Genomic DNA, 20,068 nt, shown 5'->3' on the forward strand with positions numbered 1-20,068 from the left:
GGGGGGGGGGGGGAGTTGAAGGGGAAAGGTGGAGCATGAATCATGTAACCATGTTAAAAATGAATATTAATAAATGTTAAAAAAAAAAAGAAATGTATGTTTATAAAATTAATTTGATAACAGTGTATGGGATGGATGATTAGAAGAGTATTAAAAATGTAGTGTTAACACTACTTAAGAAAGAGTAAGAAAATAGAGTGAGTCAAGAAATTATTTCCATATAGCTTAATTATTGATTCTTAAATGGAAGGTAATGGTTTAAAAATAAGAATGAAAAGGTGGGTAAGGGTTAGGTTATAAATGGCTGTGAAAGCAAAACAGATTTTATAGCTGATCCTAAAAGGAATAGGGAGTCCCTAAAAATTATTGAATAGGGAATTATATGGCTATATTTGTGCTTTATGAAAATAGCTCTTTAATGCCTCATTTTTTCTTGGTTGTGTGCCCAATTGACTGATCTGGTCTTTCTTAATTTTATTGATAAACCTTCAGGGATATAAATTTTCCCCTGAGTACTGCTTTGGTAGTTTCCCATAAATTTTGATAGGTTATCTCCTCATTGTCATTCTCTTCAAAGAAATCAGTGATTGTTTCTATGATTTGTTCTTTGACCCATCCATTTTGAAGATGTAGATTATTTATTTTTTAAATAATTTTTAATTTGTCTTTTCATGAACCCTTATTGATTATAATTTTTATTGCAGTTTGATCTGAAAAGTTGTATTTATTATTTCTGTTTTTCTGCATTTGGTTGCAAAGTCTTTATACCCTAGAATTTAATCATTTTTATATGTACCATGTGCTGCTGAAAAGAAAAGAAAAGAAAAAAGTATATTCCTTTTTATCTCTATTTAATTTTCTCCATATATCAATGAAATCTAACTTTCTAAAATTTCACTCACTATAAAGTGAGTAAATAATTAAAAGTAAAAAATTACTTCTTTCTTATTTAGTTTTTGGTTATTTTACTATTTCCTCCTTAAGCTCCTTTAGTTTCTCCTTTAAAAATCTGTAGATTATACCATTTGGTCCCTGTATGTTAAGTACATTGCCTATATAACGTTTTATCAAGATGTAATTACCTCCCTTATCTCTTTTCATCAGATCTGTTTTTGCTTTAGCTTTGTTGAGACGATGATTACCATTCCTGCTTTTTTTTGTCTCAGTTGAAGCTCATTAGATTCTGCTCCATCCCTTACCTATAATCTGTGTGTGTCTACCTGTCTCAAATATGTTTTTTGTAAACAACAGATGGTATGATTCTGGTTTTTAATCTACTCTGCTATCCTCTTCTGTTTTATGGGTGAGTTCATCCCATTTACATTCACAGTTATCATTAACAGCTATGTATTCCCCTCCACCTTGTTTTCCTCTTTTAATCCTGCCCTTTTTCCTTTCACTCTTTCCCTATACACCAGTGTTTTGATTTTAATCACACACACACCCATTTCCCCTCCCTTATATTTCTCCCCTTCCCATCACCACCTCCTACTTCTCTATAGGGTCTTTTAATCACCCCTCCCCCAACTTTCCCTTCCATTATGTTACTCCATTCCCCACCCCCCCCTTTCTTATTCTCCTTCTAATTTTCTATAGGGTAAGATAGGATTCCATACCCCAATGAGTCTAACTGTTTTTCCTTCTCTGAACCAATTCCAATGAAAGTAATGTTTAAATATTACTTGTCATTACCCTTATCTTCCTCTCCATTGTAATAGTTCCCCTACTCCCCATGCCTTCTTATGGGATATAATTTACTCCATTTTACTTCTCTCTTCCCATTTTCCTTAATGCAATCCTCTTTTTCACCCCTAGATTTTTTTTTGCATATCATCCTAAACAGTTTACTATCATACCCTCTATCTTTGTATACCTTGTACACTTCTTCTAACTACTATGATAATTGGGAGTTTTGAAAATATTGTGGCCAGGGACTGAATTCCACAGCATGCCTCAGGGGTCCCTCTTGAATGGTCTTGAATGGACTAATCCTGTGCTAGGGAGGGACCACACACCCCTATTTCCTGATGTGAGATTGGTCTTGAATTGGACCAATCTTGTGCTAGGGTGGGACCACACCCTCTACTTCCAGGCATGTCCCATGCCAAAGAGGAGCCTTTGAATCAAACTAGATTTGGCATTTAGCTGGGATAGTAAATTTCAAACTAGGGGAACTTGGGTGTTTTTTCTTTAAATAAAGTTTTGTGAGATCAAAGTGATGGAGTTTCTTTCAGCATTTACATAATGATAAAAGAATTTTAAATGTTACAGATATCATCTTCCATATAGGAATACAAACTATTTGACCTAATTGAAGCCCTTAAATTTTTTCTCTTTCTTATTTGCCTTTTTGTGCTTCTCTTGAATTTTGCATTTGGACATCAGATTTTCTGTTCGAAGTCTGATTTTTTCTTCAAGAATTCTATTAAATGACCATACATTCCACTGAAAGAATATAGTTAGTTTTGATGGATAGGTGATTCTTGGTTGTAAACCCCGTTTCCTTGCTTTTCAGAATGTCATATTCTAAGCCTTATGGTCCATATGTGGAAATTTCCAGATCCTGTGTAATCCTGAATAGTGCTCCATGATATTTGAATTGTCTCTTTCTGATTGTTTGCAATATTTTATCCTTGACTTAAGAGCTCTTGAACTTGGCTATACCATTCCAGGGAGTGGCCATTTGGGGATTTATTGCAGGAGGTGATCTGTGGATTCTTTCAGTTTCTATTTTACCCTCTTATTCAAGAATATCAGGGCAGTTTTCTTTGATAATTTATTATAATATGGGGTTTTTTTTATCATGAATTTCAGGTAGTCCATTAATTCTTAAATTTTCTCTCATGGACCTATTTTCCAGGATAGTTGTTTTTTCAATGAGATATTTCATATTTTATCCTGTTTTTTTTATTCTTTTGATTTTGTTTTGTTTCTTGATGTCTCATGAAGTCATTAGCTTCTATTTACCCAATTCTAATTTTTAAAAGATGATTTTCTTACTCAATTATTTGATGCTCCTTTTCCATTTGGTCCATTTGGCTTTTCACGGAACTCTTTTCTTCACTGGATTTTTTTTTGCTTCTTTTTCCAGTTGACCAAGTTTGTTTTTTAAACTGTTATTTTCTTTTTGCATTACTTTCATTTCTTTTTCCTATTTTTCTTCAACCTGTCTTACTTTTTAATCCCTTTTTGAGTTCTTCCAGTTCCTGAAACAAATTCCCATTTTTCTTTGAAGTTTTGCATGTGGTTGCTTGGACCTCACTGTTCTGACTGACTGTGCCACACTCTTTGTCTCCATAGAAATTTTTGAGGGTTAGGTGTTTCTTTTGCTGTTTTCTCATTTTCCCAGTCTTTTTTTTTTTGCCTGTGGACTGGGAATTCTGAAAGCTCCTGATTCTGTCTCCTCCGCTGATGGCTTGCAAGACTCAGTACTCTGAATTATTTTGCCCTGGGGTTAGTGGTTTCATCACAGCACAGACTTGAAAGGATCAATCACTTTGAACTTCTACCCCTCACTTAGGGCTAGTGTCAGGGCCTGGGACTTCAAGGGGTGGATGTGTGGTGTGGGGCACTCTCTTGCTGGTGTAGGCAGGGTCCCAGGATCTCAAAGTTGACCTATGACCAGGCTTAGAACCTGGTGCAGTAGATGGTGGAGTAGTTAGCCAGCACTCCTCTGTGTGCAATTTTGCTTCTGGTTCCCCCTTATCCCATGAAAATAAAATCTCTCTGCCTACCTTTCAAGTTTTGTTCATCAGAAGAGCCTCCTCACTCCATCTTGCTTTTGGATTTTTACTCCTGTAATCTTGAGGTGCTTTTAAAAGATTGATTTAAAAGGATTGTTAGAGTGATTTCAGCTTTTTATGCTACTAAGCCATCATCTTGGCTGCACCCCCAAGTTCATCAAATTAAAACAGGAAGGGATATTGATGATTATTTCCATTTTCTTAAGTTGATGTTCATCAACTTTTAAATACATATTTTGATAATTATTTCAATATAATTGTTTCCTTAGTGTTACTATATATTTTATTATATGAATTTAATAACTATTTCATGGACATTATAATCTGGGGCAGGGAGACAGACTTGTGTAATTGTATTTACTCTTTTCATCCCAGGTTCAAAAGATGGAATGAGCAAATAAGAAAGAGCACAGTACCACGGAAATAGCCCTAGCTATGAAGTCAAAAGGATTGGGTTCAAATACTTGTCACTTAATTTTTTTCCTTATTAGTAAAATGAGAGGTTGGACTGGATGACCTCTGAAAACCCTTCTAACTATAGATCTAGGTTCCTTACATATCATGTGTATTGGGAACTGTACTGTGTAAAAGAGATGGGCACCAGGGACGTTAAAATATAATCTAAATGGTTGTGGGTACACACACTGGGTCGAAGGAGAGACAGGACCAGGATAGGGAGACCAGAGAACACAACTAAGCTGCTGCTAACTGACAAAAATGGCTGTTGGCCAACTGTCACCACTAGGCAAGAGTCTTTGAAACCAGTAGGCAAGGTAAAAGGTTTTAACAGTTTTAATTATGAGAAACTAAAAGGATGGGATAGGGATTTCTACATTAAAACTAAATGGGCAAAACCACAGGGCAAGGGGAGGACTTCTCTACTCTAATTTTAGTGATCTAAGCAGGCAGAGCCCAAAGGAGCAGTAATGGAGTCTCTGGGTGGCTGCTTCAAACCTGGTTCCAGCCAGGTTTGACCAGCACAGCTAAAGGGCCTGTGGGTGGCTTTGAGGGTTTCTCACAGTAATCCACAAATGATCTCAGGATGCCAAAAGCCAAGGTGGTCCAAGGTACCCAAGTAGAGCGAGTGTGCTTGAGATGCTGTCTACCAGATCCCAAACTCCTCCTCCACCTGGTGCTGCTCTGTAGTTCTTGTCCACCTGCTAGATGCCACCACCACACAGGATCCCAGGGAAATCAGGAAGCAGGGTGTCCTTAACTCTGAGATCTCCCAGGGCTAACAACAGTTTGTGCCAACCACTAATGGAGTCTCTCTCAGGGCACAAGCAACTTCCCGCTCCTTCATTCCATCTTGGAATGCTCCAGCCCTTCCTGCTAGGTCAATCTTAATACTTAATTACTAACTAATCTTCCTCACAACAACTGAAAGACCTATGTGAAAGAGAACCTTCAAAGGAGGAAACAGGCTCATTTAAATTCTGGTCATTTCCCCTACATTTCCATCTCTTTTCATTTTTTCAGTTCTAGAAGAAGGTTTCATAAATAAATGCCAATTAAGCTAGAGTTGGGATGAGGAAAAGGGACCCAGGAAGGACTATGAATTGAACTTCAATAACAATGACAACAACAAAACCCCATAGAATTAAAGAATCTAGATGGTAGATCATGCAAGAAGAACTGAGGATCCATAATGGCTTAAGCAAAAAAGAACCTTATGGAGATACCTCCTATAGTGGCTTAAGAGATAAATAAGATGTTTAGAACATACTTAGGGGCAGCTAGGTAATACAATGGATAGAGCACTAGGCCTGGAGTCAGAATGGCCTGAGTTCAAATTTGGCCTCAGAAACTTCCTAGCTATGTGACCCTGGGCAAGTCCTTTAATCCTGTTTGCCTTGTGCTTGCTCTTCTGTTTTAGAGTTGTTTTTAGGACAGAAGGCAAGAGATTAAAAAAATGAAAAAGAACATTTAGCTATTTTTGAAGAAATCAAGTCAACTGATCCAGACAAATCCTCAGATCCTGAAAAAAAAAGCTGACAGACATGGAACCATATTTAGTGATATTTGAAAGATGATGGAAAATGAGAAATATACAACAAGGGCAAAGTCATAATTTTCTAAAAAGGGGATGTTGTAAATTATAAGCCATTAAGCTTGACTTTTATTCCTAAGAAAATTCTTCAAAAGAAAAACAATGATTAAAAAGAAGATGGCTTGCATCAGTAACAAGTCATAACAATTGTAATATCTTTTACTGGATTAGTAAACCAGAAGATGTGGAAATGGTTAAGATGTTGTTTACTGGGGGCAGCTGGGTAGCTCAGTGGATTGAGAGCCAGGCCTAGAGACGGAAGGTCCTAGGTTCAAATCCGGCCTCAGACACTTCCCAGCTGGGCAAGTCACTTGACCCCCATTGCCTACCCTTACCACTCTTCTGCCTTGGAGCCAATACACAGTATTGACTCCAAGACGGAAGGTAAGGGTTTAAAAAAAAAAAAAAGATGTTGTTTACTGAAATTTTAATAAAGCTTTTAATAAAATAGCTCTCATTACTCATATGGTTAAAAATAGATTCAACAATAATACAATTAGATGGATTCAAAACTGATTGGATGGTCATACTTAATGGTTTCTAATAATTCAGGTCAACATGGCAGGAGGTCTCCACTGGGATAATCAAGGATTTGACCCTGCAGTGTTTAGTATTTTTGTCAATTTCTTGGATAAAATCACAGATGATGTGCTCATCAAATGTATAGATGATAAAGTTGGGAGAAATGGTAAAGCATATCCGGTGACAGAGCTGAAATCCATCTTGTAATTATTTCATTTTTATCCTTGCTTTGTATCTATTTATTTGCATGTTGTCTTCCTTATTAAGTTATAAGATTCTTGAAAGCACATTTTGTCTCTTTTAATTCTCAGCACTTAGCTCAGTGCTCGTTACTGAATAAATGTTTAATAAGTGTTTATGGAATTGAACTGAAACTCATATGGAGACATGAAATGTTCCAGTCAATCTTAGCTTCCTGAAGAACCACATAAGGAAGAGGAAAAAAATAAAGAAACATTAGACAATCTCAAGGAAAAATATCACTGAACTACTCCTTCCCATCTAGGACTTCAACAGAAAGCAAACCTAAAACCTATAGAATTCCTGCTTTAAGGTATTCCAGAAAATTGGATTGAACAAATCCCAAAGTCAAGGGCAGCCTGTTAAGGTACTTCACCAGGACACTAGGTCTCAGGCCAGCAGGACATCCCTTTTGAGATGGCATCTGAGTCTTCTCTATTAGGTACTGTGGCAGGAGTCACAGGTCCCCAGAGTTCCCTGGACTTCCTGTTCTAGGTCTGGATATGAGGTCAGAGTTCCAGACTCAGAATCTGGAAGAAGGCAGCTTCCTAATCAAGTATTACCCTAGGGGAGTTGGAGAATAAGGTCTAGCAACCTCATGCAGAGTTAGGGCAGGGCAGTGTCTACCTGAAAACAATAGGTATGCTATATATTCCATTCCAGATCTGAAACACTCTTCCTATGTTACCTTTGAAATGCCCATTCTATAAATATTTCCTTATATTTTAGATCTCCTCTATTTTAGCTCCATCCATCTTCTAACACAGGGGTCGGCAACGTATGGCTCTCAAGCTATAGCTGGCTCTTTTGAGGGCCAGATATGGCTCTTTCTGCAGGAGCCATAAAGTCCATTTTTTTTTTCAGGTGCTGTTACAGGAGCGGCACTGTGAGCACTGTACGGCTCTCACGAAATTACATTTTAAAAAATGTGGCATTTATGGCTCTCACGGCCAAAAAGGTTGCCGACCCCTGTTCAAACACTTACTGAAGCAATGCTCCACACTCAACTACTGTTGTGAGGGTTTATTTAGCAATTCATTTAGTAATAGTGTTGGAAGGGTTAGAGGATTCCAAGATGGAATGAAGGAGCAGGAAGTGGGCTTGTGCTCTGAGAGAGACTCCATTAGTGGTTGGACATAAGTGTTGTTAACCCTGGGAGATCTCAGAGTTAGGGAAAAACTGCATCCAGATTCCCTGGGATCCTGAGAGGTGAAGGCTTTCAGCAGTGGACAACAAACCTACAGAGCAGCACCAAGTGGGGAAATGGTTTGGGATCTGGTGGACAGCATTTCAAACTCACTCTCCCTACCTGGGTACCTTGGATCATCTGGCAGAGTTGGTTGTTGGCATCCTGTGACCATCCTTGGATTACCATTAGACCCCAAAGCCACCCTCAGGCCCTTTAGCTGAGCTGACCAAACCTGGCTGGAACGAGGTTTGAAGAAGCTTTCCCTGTGACTTCAGTACTGCTCCCTTGGGCCCTGCCTGGCTTTGATCAGTAGGATAGTGTAGTTAAGTCCTTCCCTGCCCCCTGTGGTTTGCCCCTTAGGTTTCAAGTGTAGAATTCCCTATCCCATCCTTTATTTAGTTACCCACAATTAAACTATGTGAACTTTTACCTTTGCCTTCTGGTTCCATAGACCCTGGCCTAGGGTGAGCTGGGTGACCGTTGGGCCAACTGCCATTCCTGTGTCAGTTAAAATAGTGAACCCTGGTCTCCCTATCCTGGTTGGTCCTGTATCGCCTTCAACCCAATGTGTACCCACAAACCATTTAGGTTATATTTTAATAATAATTAATATCCCTGGTGCCTCACCTTTACACTACTCAGATGATACTATATCCTTGTCCATCCTTTCAAGATTCTCTCATATCCTCAAACTTATTTATCCTAGTGGAGTCAGAATACTCCTTCCTCCCCATGGACTCTTTCAAAATTTCCTTTCAGTGGCATCGCTCAGCAAGCTCTGCCTTTAAGGTTTGCTCTAACCAAATTCATCACCCAATTCAAATCTTGAAACTCACAGGACATCCTCCTTTTGTCAATGAATTCTTTGCCTAGCTCACAATCTTCTCTTCCACTTCAGCTTATTCTAGTAAATAAATTAAATACTTTAATTTCCAAGTTCCTATATAATTCTCATGATGTACTATATGCAATTCAATTCTACTCCTATATTCAACTAATTAACAAGCATTTATTAAGCCCTAACTAAGTACCAGGCACTGTGCTAAGCTTTAAGGCTGCAAAAACAAAACAAAACAAAAAACAAAAACAGAAACAGTCTTTGCCCTCAGAGAGTTTCTGTTCTAATGGTGAAGGTCATTTGCACAAAATATGTATATTTGACAGAAGGTGTAATAAGGGAATAAAGCAAGGAAATGGGGTATGTGGGTCCCTAGTTCAGTAAGTGGGAAAGGAGGGTACAATGGTGGAGGTAGTAAATTGAGGTAGTAGGATCTGTAAGGGAATGACTGAGTTTAGGGAAATATACAATGATGAAGTATAATGAGTGACAAGGGGAGAGGATGAGGTAATTGGGCAGGCAGCTATGACAGGGAGACACAGACTGGGTACACAGGCTTGAGACAGAGGACACTGAAGAGAAACAGGCTGAACCCTTCAGGTAGGAAGGGCCCTTCTACAGACAAAGGTTAGGGCCAGTCAGAAATGGTTTGAAACTAACTAGAGGGCTTTCTAGTCAGTTTCTCAGGTTTACAAAGAAAGAATCCCCAGACTCTTCCCTGTCTGTGAAATAGAAGGGTTTCTCAGAGGAAGTATAGAGATCACCGCTTCCTCCAAGATGGACGCCTCCAACTCCCCTCAGGACCCAAAGAGAAACTGTTCCTTTCTTTCCTTATCCGTCTTTTATCATTCAAACAATGATTTAGCAAAAGGTTTGATTAAATGACAACAGGGTTTATTAAGTCAGTATTGATTATAAAGGACAAAAGGATATAAGGTGTAGAGAGCCATTGGAGAAACAGGGTCAAAATTAGGGCCTGTTATCTGGATTCCCTACGTGACCAGTCCAGGCTGAGGCAGTCTTTGTATTTGGTCCTGGTCACCTGAGCCCTGAAAAGCTCTGGTACCAGCAGGTAGGTTAATCCAAAAACAACTTGACCCCTCCAGGAGGCTATTAGGAGTCATTTAGAGAAATAGAGTCTGTAAAAGATATTTTTATCTGGATCCCATTACAAAATCATCAGCAACTAAAAGTGTGTGTATGATTTTTTTCTGCACTGCATGTCATATGCAGATAGAATGGGCCATCTAAGGTAAAAATCTGAGGCTCCTCTTTTAACTCATTTTCAGATCCCCACCTTTTCTCAATATTCTTATTGGAAAGCTTTGAGTCCTTAATCAGACCAGCAGCTACTAAGTTAACAATTTCTCTCCTTGATAATTAAGAAGCCTGAACTCTAAAAAATATTACTTAGATAAGCTGGAGCCGGACTTTATCAGACCAGGTGCAGTCCTGTAAATCAAGGCAGAACGCAATTAGTAAAAATCTGTATGAAATATGTTTCTGCTCCCAGAATTAACCCCTTACTAATTGGTGGTTGGAATTTGGCCCTTGTCCTTGTACCTATATCTCTACTTTTTAGACTTTAATGGGTTGTGTATGATTTGTAACCCCTTCACAGCTGTGACTCTTTCTTGGTGTTCTTTGTTTGAAACCAGTATAAAAATAAACCCCCAAACTCCATGAGTTTGGAGCAGCTATGGGCTAACCACTAGTCTGGCTGTTCTCAGTTTCTGTTTCCTGTCTTTTCAATCTGACACCATTAAACGCCACTCAGGACCCCCCAAAATATAGAGAGCTGGCTCTCTATAACAAGGTTTCTCTAACAACCGCCTAGGGAGAAGCTCCAGGTGGGGGAGGGACATAGGAATGGGAGACTGAGAAGAGCCTGCTCTCACTCAGCCCCGAAGGCTTTGTTGCCTTTAAGGTTAAGGAAGTTATACACAATGAATCAGGAGATAATTTGTATCAAGGGTAAGCCCTACTTAACTATGGGGAGAACCTAAGTCTTCAAAGTTTGATTGCTACCACCCAAATCCACCCTTCTCCCAAAACCCACAGGAAATCAGGAAAGGAAATGGTGATTGAAATAGGGAAGGTCAGGGAGATCCAGAGGAATTAGCTAAGCTACAAAATCTCAAGAGAAAAGGCACAGATTCAAGGCCAGGTTTCAGCCCAAAGACTGAGCTCAGTTGGCCCTTCAGCTCTCTCCAAGCCTCTGGGATCAACTGCCCTTTGTCAGGGTTCTAAACCCTCTTAACTGCCAGAAATTCTGCAGTTAGCCTTTTGCAGGGTTGATTGCACCTCTGCACTACAAAGGTAATCTCTGAGGTGAAGGTTTGCTAGCAACTTCGGTGGGAGGAAATGGGGAACCAAGAAAGACATCCTGAAGAATGTGGGATTTCAGATGAACTTGAAAGGAAGCTAGGAATTTTAAGAGGTAAAGGTGATGAAGAAGGCAATTCCAGGCATGCAGGACAGTTAATATAAAGATCCAAATTAGGGAGGTGGAATAATCTTTAAGAAAAATTGCAAATAGGCCAATATGACTGGAACATAGAGTATGTGTATGAAAGAAATATGGAAGAATATTGGGAAAATAGAGAGGGACTATATTGTGAAGATCATTAAATATCAAAGAGGAGTTTATATTTTATACTAGAGTTAATAGACACCAAAGCTCATTGAGCAAGAAGAGAGGTGGTATATTCAGATTTGCATTTTAGAGAAATCAATATGGCAAATATGTGGAGGATATTTTGGAGTGGAGGGAGATTTAAGGAAGAGAAGCCAATTTCGTAGCTATGGTAATAGTCCAGGCAAGAGGTAGTGAGGGCTAGAAGAGTGGAATTTCTGGGAGTAGAAATAAGGAGACATCTGACAGTTGTTTAAAAAAAGAAATGGCAGTAGTTTGCAGTTGATTTGATTTATGCAGTGAGTGCGAATTTGTAGTTGGGAATGATATTAAAGTTTAGAACCCTGGCCACTGGAATTGGTGGTACTCCCAACAATGATAGAGAAGTTCAAAAGAGGGGTGTGCTTAGGAAGAATATAATGAATTTTGTTTGGGACATGTCATTAAACATCCAGTTCAAAATACCCAGTAGGCAGTTGATAAAGTATCAGAGCCCCAGAGTAACTAAAGGTGGATATATTTATCTGGAATATCATCTGAGATGATAGAGATAATAATGATGATAATAGAACCCAGTGGAACTGATGAGATCATCAGTTGAATGTATATATGGGGAAAAGAGAAAAGGGTCTACCATTAAGTGTCTTGGAAGTCCAGCAAAGAAGACAGAAAAGTGGTTAGAACAGTAGGAAGATAAAGAAGATCACCAAATCCTTCTGAGAATATGTGAGGTCAGATGGGATCTGTGTTCAATTATATTGTAAGCTTCAGAGAGGGCAAGAAACATGATTAAAGACTTAAAACTGGCAAGCAAGAGAAAATTAATGACCTTGAAGAGAACAAGGGAATTTAAAAAACATTTACTAAGTACTGACTATGTGCCAAATTGTGGTAAGTACTGGAGATAAAAATGCAAAATTTAAAAATCTCACTACCAAGGAGCTTCTAATAGATGTAGATAACATCTATAGGGGAGGAGTGCCCAGGGAGAAATATTTTGATTGGGAAAATAATGAGTAGATCCATGAAGGGGTAGAGTGACTCATTCTTTCCAAAAGCAAAGAACTAATTTGATTATGGTATACAAGTTGGGAAAATGGGTGGGGCAGAGGGGATATATGTGTCAGCATTGCATAGCCCAAATGACAAGGTAAAAAGTAATGAAGCCAAAAGCCAAAATGAAGAGCATTAAGATAAGAGTGAGAGAAGAGCAAAGGGAAGTGTAGGTACTCAGTATATGTTACTTTTTCAAGGGATTTGAATGAGAAAGGAAAGATACAGGATAATAGCATTGATAGGTCTAATTCAAGGATGAAGGAGACAAGGAAATGTTAGAGATAATAGATAAGAGAAAGACTGAAAGAGAGAGACAGAGACAGAAAAAGAGAGACAGAGAGACAGAGACAGAGAGAGACAGAGAGAGATAGAGAGAGATAGAGAGACAGAGAGAGTCAAATGTACTGGTAGAAGGGTTATCTTTGATAAGGAAAAGTGCCATATTTTCAAGAGAGACTGAAATAAAGAAGAAGATAGAGGAGGATCAATGTGTCGTGAAATAAGGATGCAGGGATAAAAAGGAATTTATAGTGAATGGCTTCTTTTTCTTTCTCTCTTTCTTTCTTTCTCTCTTTCTTTCCCTCTTTCTCTCTCTCTCTCTCTCTCTCTCTCTCTCTCTCTCTCTCTCTCTCTCTCTCTCTTTCTTTCTCTTTTGGTGAATTATGAGGCAAGGTACTCAAATGATTCAGTAGGGAAAATTGAGGGTGGAAGAATAAAGAGATGATCCATAACAGCTGTAGGAAAGACAATTAATTGAGGAGGAATTAAAGGATTGCCTTTCTTCATTTGGGACCCAGGTGAAATTGGATAAAATTCATATATAGTGGGCCCACTCCCCTCTACCAAAGTCATGTGATTTCATCCAGTAACAGTTAACAATGATTAAGTAGAAGTAGAGAAAAGTAGAGGAAAACAAAGTAGAGAAAAAGTAGAGAAAAAAGATGGGAATGATCCAAGGTTGAAGCTTGGTAAACTTTGAGTTATGATTGAAAAAAGTGAGAAAAGAATTAAAACAGGAGATAATGTAGAATTGAACTGGTTTACTGGGGTCAGGAGGATGAGTAAGAAAGAACAATATAGCCGGAATAGGAGGATGATCTTGGAAAAATTTGAGGGTAGGAGATATTGCAAGTCAGGGCTGAAATGTATATATATATAATATATATATATATATATATATATATAAATATTAAAATAAGACATAATGGGAAATGGAATTATAGGAATGATGGGTACAGTAATTATAGGTATGACCAGATAGAAGTTAATTGTTTTTAATCATGGAAGTGTAACATGAATGACTGCACAATCAAAGATGTGATCATCATCATATATAGAGGAGGGAGAGTGGAAAGTGAATCTTAAAGAGGACAAGACAAATGGTAGGAGGATCTGATAGTGACAGCGGTGGGAAGGAATATTTAAACTGCTCCTCAGGTCAGTCATTTTATCAGTCAATGAGAACATATTGTTTACTATATACCAGGCTAAGAACTGAGTATACAAAAACATGCAAATAAGTATGCACATACAAGATACATTTGGCACATAAAAGTCCTAATTCAGAAGGTGAATTGAGTCTTGAAGAACCTAAGGAAGCAAGATGGTGGAAGTGAAGAGGAAAAGGATATGTCAATTACCAGGGTAGAGCCAAAGAGAAAAATGGTTGAAATTCTAGTCTGGTTCAGTCAATCCCAAAGCCCATTATTTATTACATGTTTACCAACTGGATCTAATTTCAGAACATCTCATTGTGTTCCAGTGAATCTTCAAGGCTTCTCTATTACACATCATCTTGACTTTCCCAAAAGTAGATGTCCCAGTTTCTTCACGTAAGGAGACACTATCATAGATCCTCTGTACACAGGAGTGTGCTGAAGTCAGCTCAACTTGGCTCTCTCTCAAGAAATGGTTGTTCGTTTTTCAGCTTAAACATTTTCACTTTAGGAATTGGCAAATGCCAAATTAGTACTTGATTTGTTGTTTTGTTGATTGTCTATTCTTAAGAAAGTGATGAAGAAAATGTTAATAATGCTGACTAAACTTAAAGTATGTAATGTATACTTTCCCCTTCTGGAAAACCAGTTGATAAACATTGATCAGCACACCATTATCTGCACATATGCCAGTTCCCATTGAATAATATTGTTGTTATTGTTCTGAAATTACAAAATATAATTACTATAATATATAATTAATATTTCATGTATAAGCATCTCTATTTTTTATGAATTAAAATATTTGTATTTACTGGGGATTGCATGTTTATAAAAAAGAAAATTAAAATGTTATAAAGTTATTAAATAAAACTAATATAATAGATGAGATGAGCAAGACCGCTCCCCAAATAATCATATCAACTCTATTTGAATTGCAAAAAATGGAAACAAAATTTAAGTAATAAATTATATGTGAATTTAGTAGATTGAAGAATATAAAGAAAATAGAAATAGAGTAAGCTGAGCTAATATAATAAAAATGATAATCCTACCTAAATTAATTTACTTATTTAGGGCCATACCAATCAAATTACCAAAAAAACTATTTTATAGAACTAGAAAAAGTAATAACAAAATTCATCTGGAAGAACAAAAGTTCAAGAATATCAGAAGAACTAATGAAAGAAAAATGTGAAGAAAATGTCTAGTGATACCAGATGTAAAACTGTATATAGCACTAATCAACAAAACAATCTGGTACTGTCTAAGAAATAGAGCAAAGGTAAATGACCTCAGCAATCCAGTGTTTGATAAATCCAAAGATCCTAGCTTTGGGGATAAGAACTCACTATTTGACAAAAACTGCAGGGAAAATTGGAAAACAGACTGACAAAAATTAGGTTTAGATCAGTCAAAATAGGTATATGATTTAAACAAAGAGTGATAGAGGGGGCAGCTGCGTAGCTCAGTGGAATGAGAGCCAGGTCTAGAGAGACAGGAGGTCCTAGGTTCAAATCTGACCTCAGACACTTCCCAACTGTGTGACCCTGGGTAAGTCACTTAACCCCCATTGCCTAGCCCTTAACACTCTTCTGCACAGTATTGACTCCAAGATGGAAGATAAGGGTTTAAAAAAAAAAAAAAGAGTGATAGAAGTAAATTAGGGGAATATAGAATAGTTTACCTGTCAGATCTCTGGAGAAGTAAAAAATTTACGACTAAACAAGATATGAAAGAAATAATTTTGATTATATTAAATTAAAAAGGTTTTGCACAAACAAAACCAATGCAACCAAAATTAGAAGGGAAACAACAAACTGGGGGGAAAATGTATAACAAAATTTTTTGATAAAAGTCTAATTTCTCAAATATATAAAGAACCGCATCAAATTTATAAGAATCCAAGTCATTCTCCAATTGATAAATGGCCAAGGGATATGAATAGACAGTTTTCAGATAAAGAAATCAAAGCTATCAACAAACATATGAAAAACGTTCTAAATCCCTCATGATTAGAGAAATGAAAATTAAAATGACTCTGAAGTACTACCTCACACCTATCAGATTGACTAATATGATAGTAAAGGAAAATGATAAATATTGGAAGGAATATGGCAAAAGTAGATCACTAATGAATTGTTTGTGGAGTTGTAAACTTATCTAATCATTCCTGAGGACTATTTGTTATTATGCCCAAAGGGCTATAAAAGAATGCATACCCTTTGGTCAAGCAATACCACTACTAGTTCTGTATTATGGAGAGATTAAAAAGGGGGAGGGAAAGGATCTATTTGTACAAAAATATTTATAGCCTCTCTTTTTGTGGTGACAAAGTATCAGAAACAAAAAGGATGTTCATCAATTGGGGAATGGTTGAACAAATTGTGGTATATGATGGAGATGGAATACTATTGTGCTGTAAAGAATTATGAATAGATTGATTTCAGAAAGAGCTAGAAAGACCTACATGAATTGATGCAGAATGAAATAAGCAGAACCAGGAAAACATTGCACATAGTAACAATAATATGTGGAATGATCAAATGTGATAGACTTTACTACTAACAGCAGTACAATGATAAAGAAAAATTCCGAGGGGCTTATGAAAAAAGATTGTTATCCATCTCCACAGAAAGAACTGTTGGAGTAGGAGTACAAATGGAAACATATGATTTATCACTTGTTTATTTGAGTATGTGTTTTGGGGCTTTGGTTTTATAATATTGTTCACTTTAAAATAAATAATATGGAAATAAAAAGGAAAACAAAGATATGGATGAACTAACATGAAGTGACTCAAATATAGTAATATAAGCAATAACATGAGTATTAATATAAAGACAACAGTAAAAGACAGAATAATTCAGGGAAAATGCAAGGTTAATGCTGATTATGATTCATTTATGTTGGAACATATTTATTTACTGTTTGCTAAGAGATAATAAATTGTAATAGTGGAGTTATATACAATTTTCTTCCCAATCACTATATCGGATGATTTTTCTCAACTGATTTTAAGACAAACTAGTATGGGTATAAGATTTATTGGGAAGTAATTGTTACATCAAAATAAAATGCATTGATTAAAAAAAGAACAGACAAATTTTTGAAAAAGGAATAGCACATGATGGCCCCAACTATTAACATAATCCTAATAACTTAATTTATAATATTCAGTCATTTTTTTTTTAAAGGAAATGCCTTCTTCGGGTGTAACTGCTGTTGGATTTAAAAATCAGCCTGACAGGCTACTGAACTATTTCAAGCCTGTTAAGTAAGCTGCTTCCTGGCCCCCACGCCTATCTGCCTAGGGACCCTAGCTATTATTGCTAGTAAAGAATGAGCCTCTTCTTGCATATTGCATTGTCAGTGTGATTCTTCCTCCGTCCACGAACCTGGGTTAGGTATTAAAATTTGGGTACAACACTACTAAATTAATCTTCCTAAAAAATCTATCATGTCAACCAATGTGCCCAAGGACCTAAAATGGCTCCCTTTTGCCTACTGCATTGCCAAAACTACTTTATCTAGATTCCCAAGGCTTTTTGTTTTATGGTCCCATCCAAAATTATGTAGCTAATTTCACTTTTTACTTCCTAATATATATTTATTCTTTCTTGATGTTAGGTGGATGAATAATTTTAAGAGAGTGAGAATCAGTTAGAGATCCCATAAGCAATGAAAGTTAATCTCAGAGTCTTCTCCTAGAATGAGACTGGCCAATAAAAGAGGTAACACTATTAGACATATATTATTAGAAAGTCTCCAAAGACAGCTACAGATCTAAGAATCATGGACCCTGATAATGAAAAGAAATAGTAGTTATGGACTCCCAGAGGCAGCAATGTTCAGAGCACATCAGAAAGCTATCCCCAAAGGGAATCTTATGAGAACTCCATGAAAGGAGAAAATGACTTTCAGGGTCAAAAGTAAATATATGCTCCATGGACATTTATACACATTTTTCTCATAACCATTGTACTTTTTTATGAACCCAGCCTTCCCAGCAGGGACTTTGTGATTAAAAGATAGAGCTTGGGGACCTTTTTTTTGTTCTTGTTTTTCAATTCTTATTAGTAATGAGGATCACACTGGATGAAGGCTCATGAGCAACTGTACTAGAATCCTTTCAGGATAACTCTTAGAACCCTAAAGAGAGTATTAATCATGGTTCTCCAAGGCTTCAACTGCCAATAAAAAGAGGCAGGGAAGTATGAGGATGTTTAAGAGTCAGACTTTCTGAGAACTGTATTTGGAACATCTTGTGGTTGCTAAAGGAATAGGCTCTTATGAATGTGGAGTCACTCATTTTCAGCCTGATTCTACATAAATTTGAAGGGCTGATGCCATTAAGTGGTGAAGTCAGAAGCAAGGGTGCTTCAACATGAACAAGTTTGAAATGAACCAGAGAGGAGGAATGTGTATAGGGAGCAATAAATAATACAGCAAGTACAGACAGCTTTTCTTTAGGCTTTTTATGGTCACAAAAGAGAATAAAAATATTGGGTGTCCCAAAAGCCTTACTGAATTTAAAAGCTATTAAACTTTAATAGCTTAATAAAGCAGAAACAAGCAAAGAATTATCTTATTGGCACCAGAAGACTATTTCCTAGTTAACTGGATACTTCTTGTTCTCTATTTGATGTTCTTCCCCCCTCATTTTTACCTTTGAGTTTCCCTAGATTTTTTTAAGACAGAAGTGTCTTAAAATTGATGACAAAGAGGTTCCGGGTTAAGATGGCGGTAGAGTAAGAAGCAGCTCTTAACCTCTCCTGACCGAAACACACAAAACTCCTCAAGGGGACATAAAAACAAGTCCAGACAAACGGAGGAACCCCACAACAGGGCACAGCGTGGAAAGTACGTGGAATCGAGATATTTCCAGGCTATAAAGGGCTCTCACTAAATCGCGGGCTGAGCAACCGCCCCACCCCTACCCCCTCCACACACAAAATCTATAGCTCTGAAGCCAGCTAAAAAGAAATAGAGCAAGTTTGGGGCACCCATCGAGTCATTGGCAGCTCCGGGGCCTGTTCCTGAGAGCAGCAAGATTTAGGACCCCAATAAGCCAGAGCTTATTCAGCGCGAGGGCAGAGAGTGGACGCCCAGCGCAGAGCGCACAGGCACTGGCGGAGGCGTGGGTGGAGGCAGACACAGCCAGGAACTAAAGCTCTGAAAACCTGAGTGGGGAACCAGTGCAGACCGGTATACGACTGTGGAAACAGCGCCCTGAGACTTGTAAAGGAACCTCCTGCGGATGATCAAGCAAGGGGGTCCACTAGGGGGCTTGACCTTGGAAAAAACCAGATCTCAGACCTCAGGTACCAATAGACCGCGGACAGACACTGAGCGCGAGGATAAACCTGAGAAGCTGCTGGGCTAATGATGGCTACCCAACCTCAGGAAAGTCAGAAGAGAAAGAATAACAACAAGAAAAAGAAGCCCTTAACACTCGACAACTTTTACACAGAGAAAATCCAGACAACCGAGCAAACAGAGGAGGAGAACAAACGAGCATCCGGACCCTCCTCAAATAAGGAAAACTCCTCACAAGCTATGGAAGAGTTCAGAACTGAGATTTTGAGGAAAATGGAAGAGATCTGGCAAGAAAATAACTGTTTAAAAGGTAAAATCTTGCAATTGAACACCAGAAATGACCAGATTGAAAAGGAATTCCAGAAGATTATGGCCGAAAACCGAAAGATTATAGCCGAAAATCAATCCCTAAAGGCTAGAATCGAGCAATTGGAAGCTAACGATCTCTCAAGACAACAAGAACAAATAAAACAAAGTCAAAAGACTGAAAAAATAGAAGGAAACATGAAATATCTCAATGAGAGAGTGACAGACCAAGAAAACCGGTCTAGAAGAGACAATTTGAGAATAATTGGTCTTCCAGAAAAACCAGAAATTAATAGAAACCTGGACTCCGTACTAAAAGAAATTATTCAGCAAAATTGCCCTGAAGTACTACAACAAGAGGGCAATATAGACATCGAAAGGATTCATAGAACACCCACTACATTCGACCCAGAGAAGAAATCGGTTAGAAATATTATTGCCAAATTCAAAAGCTTTCAAGCAAAAGAAAAAATCTTACAAGAAGCCAGAAAGAGACAATTCAAATATCAAGGAGCACCAATCAGGATCACACAGGATCTGGCAGCCTCCACGCTAAAAGACCATAAGGCTTGGAATACGATATTCAGAAAGGCAAGAGAGCTGGGCCTTCAACCACGGATCAACTACCCATCAAAATTGACTATATATTTCCAGGGGAAAGTATGGGCATTCAACAAAATTGAAGAATTCCAGGTATTTGCACAGAAAAGACCAGGGCTAAATGGAAAGTTTGA

Source organism: Gracilinanus agilis, chromosome 6 (assembly GCF_016433145.1).
Source record: "Gracilinanus agilis isolate LMUSP501 chromosome 6, AgileGrace, whole genome shotgun sequence".
Classification (NCBI taxonomy): domain Eukaryota; kingdom Metazoa; phylum Chordata; class Mammalia; order Didelphimorphia; family Didelphidae; genus Gracilinanus; species Gracilinanus agilis.